This window comes from Thermobia domestica, chromosome 5 (genome assembly GCF_964235325.1).
Source record: "Thermobia domestica chromosome 5, izTheDome1.hap1.1, whole genome shotgun sequence".
Taxonomy (NCBI): domain Eukaryota; kingdom Metazoa; phylum Arthropoda; class Insecta; order Zygentoma; family Lepismatidae; genus Thermobia; species Thermobia domestica.
The window spans coordinates 170,604,900-170,620,820 of record NC_137458.1 but is presented as its reverse complement, the minus strand read 5'-3'; the positions used below and the strand labels follow the sequence as shown (position 1 = coordinate 170,620,820).

Genomic DNA, 15,921 nt, shown 5'->3' with positions numbered 1-15,921 from the left:
GACCAAAAGAAATGGAAGTGCATTCTATGTGATGCTAAGTTTGCAGAGTAGTTTCGAACAAAGGATATAATTCATTATAACCATCTCACTTCTCACACTTCTAACCATTTCACTCTACGACTCAACCGTTCAGCAACGTATGGTCAGTTTAGTATAAATAAAGAAGCGTATGAGTAGAACAGTTTTTCAGCCGCTGTTACTCAAAAATTAGGTCGATCACAATGATCTCGCTTACAAACGTCTATACTAACTACTATCTATTACTATCTATGTTCATAGTTTTGTTAATGCCAAACCGTCTGGGATTATTTCCATCAGAAAACAGCAATTGCTAATGCTAATATGTGGGATAGTTTTCTTGATACCAATCCTCACCGACAGAATTAATAATAACTTCTTTACTTAAACGTTACCTATATTACATATATATATATATATATATATATATATATATATATATATATATATATATATATATATATATATATATATATATATATATGCTATGAATGTCCTAAGTTTAGTTATTTCACCCTCATCCCCAAACAGTCTTCGAGAAATTAATGCTATAGTACGGGCCAGTTTTTCGACAGCTATGGTTCAAGAACATGATCGATGATAAACAGCTTACTTAAAACAATAATCATTTTTAACGATCTTAAAAATTTGTTAAGGTAATAAATTTGCTTCAATGCGGCCAAGTTTCAACATCAAAGAATGCCCAACTTACAAAGTAAAAGAAACGAATGTTTTGTGGGGAACTGTACCGGTAAGTTCTACGGAATATGAGCCCAATTTGGGGAAGTAACTATCGTATGGAGTAGCCAAGTTAACAGGTTTTATTGTATCCTCATTTCTAAAATATTATTTTCGTGTATTACTTTCGAGAGACGACAGAAAAAAGAAGACATGCATATTATTAAAAATACGGTATCAAATTAGATATGTCAACGGATTTACACGTTTCGCGACTCCTACATACAGGAAACGTGATTTTTCAACGTCTGTCCGTGTGTTTGTAATAGTTTTATACACACTCATCTACAGATCATACTGATGAATGTATCTGGATCAAAATTTCAACCGAACGTTTCAAACATAAGACTCACCAAGGACAGATCGAATTTTCCTTTGCTAGCTTACTGAAGGGAAAACAAAAAACTGTTTTCATGAAAACAGCCTCAATGACTTTGTTTAGTTTTCATAAATCATTTTCTAGTTAACCACCCTATTATATAAATCATTTCTTTGGGGGAAGTCTAGGGGTAGTTTACTCTTGGAGTGAATTTGTCACCGACATTTTTTTTTTTCAAAAATAACAGACTATTTTATTCATTCTTCAGAAATAAACACTTTAATATTTATAACCTATAATATGGCATACTTTCAATGGCGGATCTAGTCCTTCGGCCCGGGGCGCCTAGGCCCTGTTTTTTGAGTGACAAAAATAATTGAAGTTGTTATTTATATTTTTTGAAAATGTATACTAAACTTATGATATATTTACTATAGTCTGGGTTCTGGTTCTCCCCCCTTCAGTTTCTAGCTTCTAGATCTGCCTCTGTATACTTCTTTAACTAATGAAAGCGTCTACAAGAGGTAGGTTTTCTTTCTTTCTTTTTGGTTGATTTTCTTTGAGATGATTACGACAAATTTCTTCATATTTCATTGATAAATATTCCATTTAAAATCCTACAATACAGTGTAAGTCATTTTGTATGAGAAAGTCTACAAAGGCGAGTTTTTCGGACGATTTTCTCATAAAGTGTTAAGTTGAATATACTCTTATTTCATAAATAAACATTTCATCAACTATCCTAAAATAGGACATAAATAGTTTCGATTGAAAAGTTTCAGAAAAGAAAGTTTGCTCTTGGAGAATAAATTTCTTCGGATATTTTTTAATTTCCAAAATGCATATGAAGTTTTACCAATACCGTAGGAAGTCGAAAATCTGAACTAATTGGGACCACAGCTAGTTTGGATTTTCAAATTGTTCGACTTTTCGAAAAGGACCAAGAAAATACCATTTAGGTTTAAATATACTATACAGTATGTTCTTTTATCGATACAGTGGTTATACAGTACATACATTAATTACAATACCGTACGTAAGGCTACTTAAATTTAATGTTTCTGAAGAACCTGCTCGTGCACTAAATTACACTGTTCTTGTAACTCACACTTGAAACTTAACTTGTATATACGTATGACAAGCAATTACATATGAATGAACTTTTGTAAAAATACTGACTTCACACAACGCCGACGGACAACCCTATTGTTTGTTTATAGCTAGCTCTAAGACAAAATGTAAAAAGCTTCTAGGGACCACGTTGGGATTATCGACGTCTTACTGTATTTTGTAAATAAATGTTCCTGTAATGTAGTGATTCAATATAAGGTGTGAGAGCAAGAAAGTTTAGCGGTGACCCATACCTTTCTATTTTGTAATAAAGTTAGTGTATACATGTTAAGTAGGGATACAAAATTCGTTAAAATAAGTTTTTACTGGGTGAAACTAGAATTTCCAATTCACCGTGGAAACACTTATTTTTGATAGTAGAAACTAGAAGATACTTCTTTAATTCTAAATTATTAATGTGGAAATATGTATCCAAGTGTTAAAATGGGGATCCAGTAAATCACCACGCATAATTCAGGTTTCTGAAGACATAAAATGACCAGCAGTGTTACATGTACAACACGTGAAGGAATTTGGTTTGTATCGTGTGCTACTTTCTCAATTATTATTTAATCCAGAAGTGATAGTAGATTTATACTACTTCCGGTTTTAATAGAGATAGAGAGGGGATGAATTATTTTCTTGGGACGCTTAATTGATTGCAGAAAATCGCTTCTCATTCTCACTATATGTAACTGTTTCCATTCTTAAGAATCAAAATTAAAACCGGAAGTGATTGATTTCTACTACTTCCGGCTTGAATAGGAGGGTAAGAGAGATGACAGTACCTAGAACGCTAAATCAATCCCATAAATTTTTTTCTCGCTTTCTCTTCGAGTTCTTGCTCCATGTAGGTTAATATTGAAACCTGAAGACGTACTGGATTTCTACAATTTTCTACTTTAGTATAGAATTTATTTATTTATTTATTTATTTATTTATTTATTATGTTTTACGTCATTATCATCGAGGTTACGAAGGGCAGGATCTACTATTAGTGTAGTGTCCAAACGACAAAAATTAAAATATTCTCAACATTTTAAGACTTTTTATTCCTGTACTTTGAGTCATTATTTGGAATTCACCGTACGTTCTATATCATATTTCACATGTATTTTGCTTCAAAGAATGATGGTCCCTCTATTGTAGCAAAGCTGTTTTTGGAACACAACCTGCTCTAAAGTGCCCACTATGATCGATACAACAACAATGCAAAACGAAAAGAATCGTTGTTTGCAGAGCCGTAGCTACGGGGGGGGGCGAGCGGGTCGGTTGCCGTGGGCGCTGACACCAAGGGGCCCCGAACGAGCAAGAAGAAAGAAAATATGTAGGAAAAGAGTAAACGATGAGGCGCCCTGTAAAATAATTGGCACCCCTATTAAATCAATATTGTCAGTTCGGAAAGAAATACTTTTGTTAAAAATTTTCTTGCTCGCTTCGCTCGCAACCTCAAGTTTTCAATAAGAGTCACAAGTCTTTACTTATTACTTAAAGAAAGTTATTACATACGATTTGTTAGTGACAATGTCATACGAAAGATATCGATTAATGGCTTATAGTGTATGCAGAAATTGGAAACGGTCAAATTCTGAAATACGTGATCGGAGTTGTGATTGTGATGAATTTGCTTAGTTAATCATGCTTTTCTACCCAATCGGATTAATCACGATGATGAGAATAAAGGTACGTATGAAAATGAGAAGAGTGAACAGACACACACGCAAGCTACTGTTTGCGCTGAAATATTAAAAATGAAGGCAAACAAAGGGAATAATAACATATTTGAAGTCATAGTGTAGGGGCTAAAATAGTCAGAACTTAACCCAACGAATTTCGTCATTTTCAAAGACTATTGATCCTAGATACTTGAAAGTATCACCTAGAAAATATTATTTGATACTTTGGTCCATCCAAAATTTGCAATATACCCCAGCTAATTTCCATGTATTTAGTTCTTTCTGCATTTACTTCTAGACCTACAAGCATTTAAATAATGTATCTACATTTCTTTCTATTGTTCTCCTATAATCTACCAGACATCATCAGCATACACCCTAACCTAGTGAATACAATTCGGCTCTAGGCCCTGGTTCCTATCTTTGATTTTCCTTATAGCGTACTCCAGAACAAAGTTGAATAATAATGTCGACAACGCATCTTCTTGTTTCAGACCATTCTTGAAAGGAAGCTTGTGGACAAGAATTTTCCTACTCGGACTTTTTACTTTGGGATTTGTTTAAACACATCTTAATTAATCTAACTAGCTTTTTCGGTGTTCCAAATTTTGCAAGAATATTGTAATAATATTTATCTCCTAATAGAATCGTATGCCTTTCTAAAATCAATAAATAATTGATGTACCGGGATATTGTATTAACATTTCTTTTCGAGTATTTGTCGAATGGTAAATATTTGGTATATAGTTGATTGATTTCGTCTAAATCCACATTGATAATCTCCAATAATTTTATCCGCGTACGGGATTAATCATGTTAATAATGTATTTGAGAGTATTTTATAGGATGTTGACACAAAAGAAATACCTCGATAATTATTACAATCCGCTTTGTTGCCTTTCTTGTGAATTGGAACAATGATTCACTCTTTCCACTCTTGTGGGATTCCTCCTTGTTCCAGATAAGGAGAATGAGTGTGTATCTTGTTCTACAATTTCCCTCTCTAGCTAAAATTAACTCATCCGGAATTTCTCTACAACCAGAGAATTTGTTTCTTAATTTCTTTATAACAGTTTCTACTTCTGTTCGGCCAGGCTCTGAAATTTGTGGTTCTGCTCTGCATTTCCCTTTCCCCATGAACATAAGTTTTTGGCTACGTGTTAAGTCAATCGTCAAAGAAAACTTTCCATCTATTCAAGGTGCTATCTGTATCAATAAGATTTGTTCCGTCGTCTCTGACGCCCTTAAACATGTCTCGAATTTCTTTTTTCTTTTACTATTAACTTTAAGTTCATTAATTTAAGGTTTCGAAAAATCGCGTTTCTCTTCTAAACATTTTGGAAGTTTGTCGTCTGGTGTCAACGAAATTTAGTGAAATTATATCGTTAAGAGTTTGTAGCCAATGCAGTTTTGCCTGTTTTTCCTTCCCCATTAGCTTGGTGCATTCCTGGTCGAACCATGATTTGATTCTACGTATTTACGCTTGCCCTTATTTTCCTCTTGCTAAAATTTTAATGCTATTCCTAATTTGAACCCAAGTGTCCTCAACGTTAGTGCTCTCAAAACCTTCTTAAAACGAAAATCTATTCACTTCATTACGGTATTTCCCTCTCGCTTGGTTCTTCTCATTAAAAAAAAAAAAAAAAAAAAAAAAAAACTAAATCTCTCCGTTTCTAGATGTTGAATATTCTCTTTATTGAACGATAATCTCTCTTTGAACGAGCGAACATCAATTCATCAATTATGCTAGACTGTCTTCTTCTATCTACCAAAATGTGTTCAATTTGATTGTGTGTTCTTCCATCTGGCGAGGTTCATTTGAATTTATGAAAATCGCGATACGGAAATTTTGTACTCTTCACGATAAGGTTTTTGGATGTTCCAAAGTTCACGAAACTAACGCCGTTGTCATTACTTTCCTTATGCAGACGTTCTTTCCCTATAACCAGTTTGAAAACATCCTGTCACCCTACTTTCGCATTGAAATCCTCTAATAGAATTTTCAAATGATATTGCTGGATTTGGTCGAATACCCGTGATACTTCTTAAAAAGTGTCTTTTATATCGTCATTCTTATCGTCTGTTGGGGCATGTACATTTAAAACAATATCATACCACCAACCCTTAAGAGTAATAAAAGAAAGTCTATCATTTACAAATTCAGCCCGTTTAATTGCTGATATTAAAAGAATCGAAATTAAAATGTTATTTGTGTGGTCACATACAGAAAAAAAAATTACAAAAGTTTACTGGAAATTAATGCTGCCACCCATTTCGAACATTTTAAAGCACATACTTTCTAATGTATCAAAATTTCATTTATTATCGATAGTATGAAACGTTACAAATAGTTGTACGGTAATTTTCCATAACTGATTTCCAAGTGGATCTGTATACCAACCAAAAGTAGTTTTGTCAAGTTCAACAAAACGTCCAAAATACGCCTCTTGAAAACAGCTCTTATTTGTAAAAGAATATATAATGATCGCTTTTGGCTGTTGCAATGGTCTGTCGAAGCAGCTTGATAAAAATTCAGCTTAGCATAACAACAAAAGTTGCTCTCTTATATATATATATATAAAGGAAGGAAAGGCTTGGTGTGGTGAGTGTGGGGGGCCCGAAATCTCTAGCTACGACCCTGGTTGTTTGCACAGAACCATTTCTAGAATTTATGAGATATAGGTCACATGTTTTGCTTCATAATACGTGTTTCCAAGTTCAGCATCCCTTTTGAGTATCAATGCATTCAAATGCTATGTCACGTAAACTTGGGACAAATGTTCGAAGTGAAAAAAAAGCAGAGGCGATATGTTTTATTTTGATTTTGACTCGACATACCGGCTGTCTAAATGTTGAAATATAGTGAGGGTATGTTGCCTAAAAGATTGCATTTCTATTTAAATGATGACTAAAAACCATTGGAGAGCTTCTCTGTAGTTATGGGAGGGAGGGACATGGAGAGACAACAACCCTCGCCCTCCATCCCTCGCCATCCCTCGTCAACAAGTCTCTGAAAAAAAATAAAAAAAATATTCCTTTATGTTGCATTAAGGACAATTATTCACGAAAATGCTCAAAAACTGAGTTTTTATATAACAGTGTTGGGCAAAATAAATTGAAATCAATTGCAATTGATCAATCAATTGAAAGTAATTGCTCTGAAAATCAATTGCAATTGATTTAAATTTGTAATTGACAATTAACTTCAATTGGAATTGAATTCAATCATAAAATTTGCAATTAATTTTTCGTCAATTGTTAATTGTTAATTGGTCACCAGGCAATTGAAACTTTTAATTGTTAATTGTCAATCGCACAGAGTGCAATTGAAACATTTAATTGTTAATTGCAATTGACAATTGAAACTTGCAATTGTTAATTGTAATTGTTAATTGCAATTGAAATCAGCAATTAAAACTGAAAATAAGAAGATATGTGTATATTGTGTTGTCCACTTGTTACTGTTTTACATATTTCAAAAAAGGTACTTATAAGAAATGCTGGATAACTACCATCCCTTCGTCCTCCCTGGGAATAAAGCCGTGAAACTAACCATTTTTTAAAGATATTATGTTTATGATTCTATCACCCTCGAAAGAACTCTATATGCCCGTCATGTATACAATAGGGATGGGCACAAGCGAGTTCGAGCGAGTTTTCTTTAAAACTCGACTCGACTCGAAGCAGACATCTTTGAGCTCGACTCGAGAACTCGGCTCGAAAAATTTCCCCCAACTCGACTCAATTCGGATCGAGTTTCCAGTCGAGTCGAGCCAAAACGAGCCAATTCGAGCTACATCCTTTGTGTAGTTCCAAGTACTACTCTCTTCAAGTATCCTACATAGACAATATAATTATCCATGATACTACTACTACTACTATAATAAATTATTAGTATAACACCGTGTATAAACATGGAATATAGGCGGTTTGTATCTGAATATAAAAATTAGTTGACTGTCAATCTCGGTCGTCAAGAAATCTTCAGGAGGCAAGGACATCGGTCACGAGGTTCTAGGTTTGAGTTGAGAAGGAGCAAGTACTCGGGTTCTAGCCAAAAATTGTTAAAAGTTATAGGACTCCAGCCAAACATGTTCAAAACTGCTCGACCCGGATTTAGGGTTGTTAACGACTCAAGCGGCTCTCTCACAGCTCATTAACTTATCGAGCCGAACAGAGAAGTGAGCAGAGCCAAAAGCTCATCCAACCGAGCCAGCTCGAGCCGGTGGCACACACGAGCTGAACCGAACCCAGCTGATTGCTTACCCCAACCGAGCCGCCTCGAGCCATCGGCTCAGTTGAGCTGATTCGAACCCAGCCTATGGACTCGTTTCAACGGAGCTGGTTCGAGCCATTGGCCCCAATCGAGCAGAGTCGATGACTCGTCCCTACCGAGCCGGCTCAAGCCATTGGCTCAATAGAGCCCAGTCGATGGGTCATCTCAACAAAGCCAGCTCAAGCTGTTCGCTCAGTTGAACCGAGTCGAGCCGGACATCACTATCCTGGTTGGGCTTCTACTTTGGCTAAAAAAAATTAGACCGTGCAGTTCTCAGCCTTGATGGTATACTTATATTGGTGCTCACGGCTTCATTAACTTGTTCCGCCACCAACGAATTTCGAGGTACTTTGTTTTGCATCTTTTGTGCGTGTTTGTGTCGCTTTGTGAGCCTATTCCTACATTTTATGCGTCACCGGAAGTGGGTCAAAATGGGCCTACCAATATGGCGGAACAAGTTATTGCTGTTCCGCCACCAATGAATTTCGAGATCGTTGCCTTCACATCGTTTTGTGCCATTTTGTGTATCTACTTCCACGTTTTGTGCATCATGGGAAGTGGGTTATAATGAGTCCCCAAGGTGGGACGAAAATGAATCACTGTTCCGTCATTAACGAATTACGAGGTTGCTTCTTTCGCATCGTTTAGTGCCAGTTTCTTGCCATTTTGAGCGCGTATTTTCACGTTTTGTGCGTCACCGGAAGTGGGTCAAAATGGGCTTCCAAGATGGGACGCAAATAACCAAGAGTTCCGCCACTATCGAATTTCGAGGTCGTTAATTTCACATCGCGTACCCTTTTGTGCGCCAATTTCGACGTTTTGTGCGTTACTGGAAGAGGGTCAAAATGGGCCTCGAAGGTGGGACGAAAATAACCCACTGCATCACCACTACCGAATTTCGAGGTCCTTCCTTTCGCATCGACTAGTGAATTTTCGTGCCGTTTCGTGCCCCTTTTTCCACGTTTTGTGCGTCACCAGAAGTGGGTCAAAATGAGCATTCAACATGAGACGAAAATCACCAAGAGTTCCGCCACTGGGGGTGCGGTGGCTCAGTGGTAGAGCGTTTACCTCCGGTGCTTGGGGTCCCTGGTTCGATCCCAACTCGCGCCGTGTGGACGTTGTGGTGGACAAAAACCGTGCTCGTGGGTTTTCTCGCGGTTCTCCTGTTTCCTCCCACTTTCTTCATTCCACCATTTCACTCATCTCTCATCATCACCGTTTCCTTTAGCCTAACCGGCATATGCGTGGGACGTAAAACTTAAAGATTTAATTTCATTTTCAGTTCCGCCACTATCGAATTTCGAGGTCGTTAATTGCACATCGCGTACCTTTTGTGCGCCTATTTCGACGTTTGGTGCTTCATTGGAACAGGGTCAAAATGGGCCTCGAAGGTGGGACGAAAATGACCCACTGCTCCGCCACTACCGAATTTCGAGGTCCTTCTTTTCGCATCGACTAGTGAATGTTTCGTGCCGTTTCATACCCCGGTTTCCACGTTTTGTGCGTCACCAGAAGTGTGTCAAAATGGGCCTCCAAAGTGTGACGAAAATGACCCACTGTTCCGCCACTATCGAATTTCTAAGTCGTTTCTTTCGCATCGTTTAGTGACTATTTTTTAAAAAGTTTTCTGTGAATACTTCCTCGTCTTGTGAGTCACCGGAAGTGAGTTAAACAGGTCTTCAAAGTGGGAGTTAAATGAGTCACTGCTCCACCACTACCGAATTTCGAGGTCCTTCTTTCGCATTGACTAATGCCTGTTTTATGCCATTTTGTGCCCCATTTCCACGTTTTGTGCGTTACCAGATGTGTGTCAAGATTAGCATCCAAGGTGTGACGAAAATGACCTACTGTTCCGACACTATCGAATTTCTAAATCGTTTCTTTCGCATCGCTTAGTACATTTTTTTTTTTTTTAAATCTGCATCTATTTCTCGTCTTCTGCATCACCCGAGGTGAGTTAAACGGGCCTTTAAAGTGGGAGTTAAATGGCTCACTGTTCCGCCACTATCGAATTCCGGGGTCGTTTCTTTCGCATCGTTTAGTGCCTGTTTTGTACGTTTTGTGCATCACCGGAAGTGGGTCAAAATGGACCTATGAATATAACGAAACGAGTTAATGCTGTCCCGCCACCAACGAATTTGGAGGACGATTCCTTCACATCGTTTAGTGTGTATTTTGTACCGTTCTGTTCGCCTACTTCCACGTTTTGAGCATCACCAGAAATGCGTCAAAATGGTCCATCAAGGTGTGAGTAAAAAGAGCCATTGTTCCGTCACTATCGAATTTGGAGGTCGTTTCTTTCGCATCGTACAGTGCCTGTTTTGTACCGTTTTGTGCTCCTATTTCCAATTTAGTGCGACAAGAAAAATGGGTCAAAATGGCCTACAAGTATAGCGGAATAACTTAATGCTGTTCCGTCACCATCGAATGTCGATGTCGTTTCCTTCACATTTTTTATGCATGATTTGTGTTGCTTTGTGCATCAGTGGAACTGGGTCAAAAAGGTCCTTGAATGTGGGATGAATATGTCTTTTTCTGCCATATTTGTAGGTTCTTTTTGACGCACTTTCGGTGGCGTACAAAACGTGAAAATATGCGCAGAAACGGTACAAAACATGCACTAAACAATGCGAAAAATGCGACTATGGGATACTGGTGGGATAGTGGGTCATTTTTCTTCCCACACTGAATGCCCATTTTGACCCACTACCATTGATTCACAAAACGTGGAAATAGGCTTAGAAAACGGTAGCAACGAAATAATTATCAATGGTAATTATAATAATTACCTATATACAGTGGCGTATTTAGGGGAGTGGCTTCCGGGCTTAATCCCCCCGAAATCTTACTTAGTATAGTAAAGTAAATGAAATATCTCGCAGAATTTTCACATTTCCAGGCAAAGCCCCCCGAAAGTTAGCAAAGCCCCTCCCGAAACAAAATCGTAAATACGCCACTGCATATATAATTGAATTCATTGTAATTTTGTCCATGACAAACACTTTACCATTTCGCACTAGTTGTTATGCCCGTTCTTCGCACGGATAAGATAAAATATCAATGTAAACAAACTGAACAACGGGAGAACAATTAAGAAACATTTCTAAAATTGGATATATTTTGTGTGAATATATATCCAACAACGTACATGTGTTTTCATTGGGAAGGCCGATGGGGACTGAATTTGAACGTAAACACTATCGGGGGTGTCACTATACATCTGAGCAACCCCGATAAATATGTATTCGACACAAATATTGGTCATTTTCTACTACTTTTACATGTCCCGGTGAGCGCCCCCTCAGACCCCCTTGGTTCAAATTGTGAAAAAAATCTCCTCTGGCCCCCAGCCGATACCGCGAAAACTATGAATGTGACACTAACATCTGCCATTTTCTACTACTTTTTACATATCCCGGTAAAAGCCGCTATGATCCTCTGGTTCCAATTTTAAAAAAACAACGCCTTTGGCCCGCAGCCGATGGGGGCTGCATTTAGAAGTCAACGCATGTGGAAGTATCACCATTCATTTCAGCGACAGCGTAAACTATGGATTTGACACTAATATCGGTCATTTTCCATTATTTTTACATGTCTCGCAATTCTCCACCCCTGGGTACTCCCGGCCAGCATACAATGGTGGCTAAATTTGAAAATAATCGCTAATGAAAGTATCACCATTGATCTCAGTGACCCCGAAAACTACGGATTTGACACTAATATCAGTCATTAAGGATTATTTTTACATGTCTCTTGATCCCCTTTATAATGCCTCCGTTCCTTAGCTAATGGGAGCTAAATGTGAAAGTAAACACGGTCTTGAGTTTCAGCATTGATCTCAACGACCCCGAAAACTATGAATTTGACATTAATATCGGTCATTTTCGATTATTTTTACATGTCTCGGAATTCCCCCCTCTGGTGACCTAAGGCCCGCATACAACGGTGGAAGAATTTGAAAGTCATCGCTAATGGTAGTGTCACCATTGATCTCAGCGACCGTGAAAACTATGGATTTGACACTAATATCGGTCATTTTGGATTACTTTTACGTTTCGGTATCCCTCCCCCCTTCCCGTTGATCCCCGGCCGGCAGCCGAATCGGGTGAATTTAGAAGTTAATGCGATTGGAGTTTCACCATTGATCTCAGCGACCGCGAAAACTATGGAATCGACACTAATATCGGTCATTTTCTACTACTTTTACATGTCTCGGTAAACGCCCCCCTGATACCCCCTGGTTCGAATTTTGTCGAAAACGCTTTTCCTTGGTGTGGGACCTGGACCAAGGTACCCGTGACCAAAATTTGGTTGCTCTCGGTCAACTTGTCTGGTCGCTAGGCCGTTCCCGGAAAACGTCCCCCTGAGACCCCCTTAGTTCGAAATTTGAAAATAAAACTCTCCGTCTTTATCTGGGTCTAGACCAAGCTACCCGTGACCAACTTTTGAAAAGATTTGGTCCACTCATCTGGCCCACAGGCCGCACAAAGATAGACAGACAGACACAAACAAACTCTTTATTTTATTTATATTAGAAAGGTCAGATCCGCCGTTATTGTAATAGAGCGGTGCTTGAGCGATTGATCGTAGAAATTCAAACTCTGATGAGTGATAATTTCATAGGCTTGTTTTATTACAAGTTTAAACTCTTTAGTCAGTAGAGAAGAGGGCGTGAATCATGGGTCAGAGTTGATGACAATAGGTTTTAGTGGGTCTGTGGGTCACAGTGGGTGAGAGTGGTTCATGGTCGGTGGTGGGTCAGAGTGGGTCACGGTGGGTCATTTGTCATGATGGGTGGTGAGTTAATTGGTTGTAGCTAAAGTTTTCATTGTCCCACGCCCTCTCTGAACTACAGTGTTGAAAATTAATCAGTGAAAATCAATTGCAATTGATCAATCAATTGAAAGTAACTGCTGTGGAAATCAATTGCATTTGAATTAATTGCCAATTGATTTCAATTGCAATTGAATGACTGAATTCAATTGCAATTACTTTCCACTGCAATTACTTTCAATCAATTGATTAATTGCAATTGATTCTCCATTATTAATGGTCAACTGCAATTAACAATTAACAATTACTTTCTTCAATTGTTAATTGCAATTAACAATTAAATTTACAGATTAATTGTTAATTGTTAATTCAATTGAAATTTGCCCAACACTGTTATATAAACAACTTCCTGTGGGAAAATTACCGAACCCCCCTCCCCCACTCGACTGATGGGTATTTCAAATCCCTGTAAGATCCGCCCATGTTCAAACCACGTCATTTATATGCATTAAGATAAGAAGGCACACATATAGGCCTACAGAAGAAAGAAACAATTCAATATGGCACATCCAACTATAACCTAGATGAACTTCTGTGAAGACACCTCATTTTAAAAACAAAAGGTAGGAGAAAAGATAACAAAGCTGTCGGTGTTATCAACTTAGAAATTATTTCTACATAAGAAATGAAATCTTTTTACGTGAAAACCTAATCGTCAATTACTGTGTATAAAAATGGATTTATTAAAGATATTCATCATCTACTCTCCCGTGATGGTATGTCTGGGTCAGTGGCGGCTTAAGGCAAACTGGGGCCCGGGGCCAGTGAAGTAGGTTGGGGCCCCTTTTCAAACAATCGTGATTTATACACTTCTATTTTTGACATTCATTTACATAATCATTCTTTCTGTTTGCTCCTCCCCCTTTCAAGTTGGTGTGTGTGTGTTTAGATCATTATAATCTGGGATATATTAAACAAATAGGGCTGACATTCAGCATCCCTGTCTATTTTTTAAATGCTCAGAACCTCATGTAGGCTGGTATCTACAAATAAAACTGGACCATGATTATCATTGCATATTTTTTTTTTATTATTCGTTTTTAAACAAAGGACATGATAGATAAACGATTAGGGATACAAGTGTAACGGAAACTACAACCCACAACAGAAATAACAATCTTAAGAATAACAATCTTAAGAACAAACAAAACGTAACAATCAAGAATCCAGAATTTATCCTACACCTACACTATCGTAGTATCAACGCGTACTGTAATTAGATAGAATAGTGGAAGTAATGCTCCTAATAATACAGTTAGAGACAAATTTACGTACAAAACGTAACCATGAGCTAATATTGCAAAAATTGCAAATAATAATATAACCGATGCAATTTTTAAATGTAAACTCTATGTTTTCTAGAATATTTTTGTTCGGTTCTCGCCTTTGGTGTTTCTCCTGCGCAATTTCTCATATGGTTAAGTTTATTCATAGTTTCTCACCTGTCTGAATTTACGTTAGATGGGTTTTATTTGATTAGATTTTCCTTCCTACAATTAGCCCCATTCATTTTAACATTCGGTTTTTCTCCAGTGATAATGTACGATCTATTTAGTGCCGCTGCTTTTGCCGAAATATCAATGAATAGTTAAGCACTAAAATATTTTTTCCTGCTGGTCTTTTTTTACTATTGTTTCCAGATTTCTCACTTGTTTCATGATTATATTATTTTGTATTTAATAATTCAGTCATGTTTCTTTCTGTCACTTATGACATTTTCATTACCATTTACTAACATACTTAGTACTAGAATATATTATAACAAAAATCCTGAATATATTGAATAATTGGTTATATTATTGATTAAATATGTGAGCACAGAATTCTACTACGGGTTATATCATCCTACTTTTCATTACCACCTATCACCAGTCAATTGACAAATCTTGACAGTTTTTTATTACTCTTTTGGTACTTTTGGGGGAGCGGTGGCTTAGTGGTAGAGCGTTCACTTCCGATGCTTGGGGTCCCAGGTTCGATCCAGCTCGCACCGTGTGGCCTTTGTGGTGGACAAACACCGTGCTCGTGGGTTGTCTCGGGGTTCTCCCGTTTCCTCCCACTTTCTTCATTCCACCTTTTCATTCATCTCTCATCATCACCGTCCCCTTTAGCCTAACCGGCATAACCGTGGGACGTAAATCAAAGATTTCTTTTTCTCTTGGTACTTTTGTATTTTTATTGCCTTTTACTTGAAACATGAAACTACTTTCGACAGTAGTCCCACTACCATATTAGCCTATGTTCCACCAACATTCAGAATGATACCTCTCTTGCTTTGGTAGCAACGAAAGTCTCAACTATATCAGAACCCAGTGTATGCTATTTCATTTTCGATAGAAAGAATGGTCAGATTCGTGAATCTTGCCTGATTCATTGTGGAACGCAAGTATGATTTTATCAATTTCATTTTGGTGAAAAACCTTTCACATGATGCGACAGATTCAGCAGTGTTATCAAAATCTGAAGAGCTGTTGCCAAACTTTAGTAAATTTTAAGCCCCATTGAAGATACATATTTCAGGATACCTTGTGGTGAAAAGTCAAGTTGTTCTTTAGCTTTCTGAGCACACCTTAGTGAACGGATTAAATCCTTACAATCCTGAAATAATAATAAGTCATCCAGGTCATTTGGGTAGAACAAAGCCAAATCAGAGCAACATTCTTTTAGCCTTTCCTCCCTCTCATCATCTAGCTGCTGCACAAATTTGGCCATAGAACGCAAGAATCCAAATCTGTCGTTCAGGTCATGCATCTGAGTAAAATGATCATACATTTGTTGTCTCATCTCATCTAGAATTCATTGATAGAGCGCTTCACTTCGGCCTGTGCAGTCAGGTTTCGTTCTTTGTTTCTCCAAGCATGCATCTCCTTCTAATGTGTGTACCCACAGTTATGTTCCATGCCCTGCAACTTCTTTCAGCTGTGGATATGATTTCCTTGTCCAGCTCAAGT

The 15,921-nt window shown here is 37.6% G+C and overlaps 1 protein-coding gene across 1 annotated transcript in view; it reads right to left on the bottom strand.

Moving 5' to 3' along the window:
• The window catches only part of LOC145685313 (mannan endo-1,4-beta-mannosidase-like), a 35,330-nt gene that overhangs the window by 6,528 nt on the left and 12,881 nt on the right, over positions 1-15,921 (bottom strand). The window lies entirely within an intron of this gene.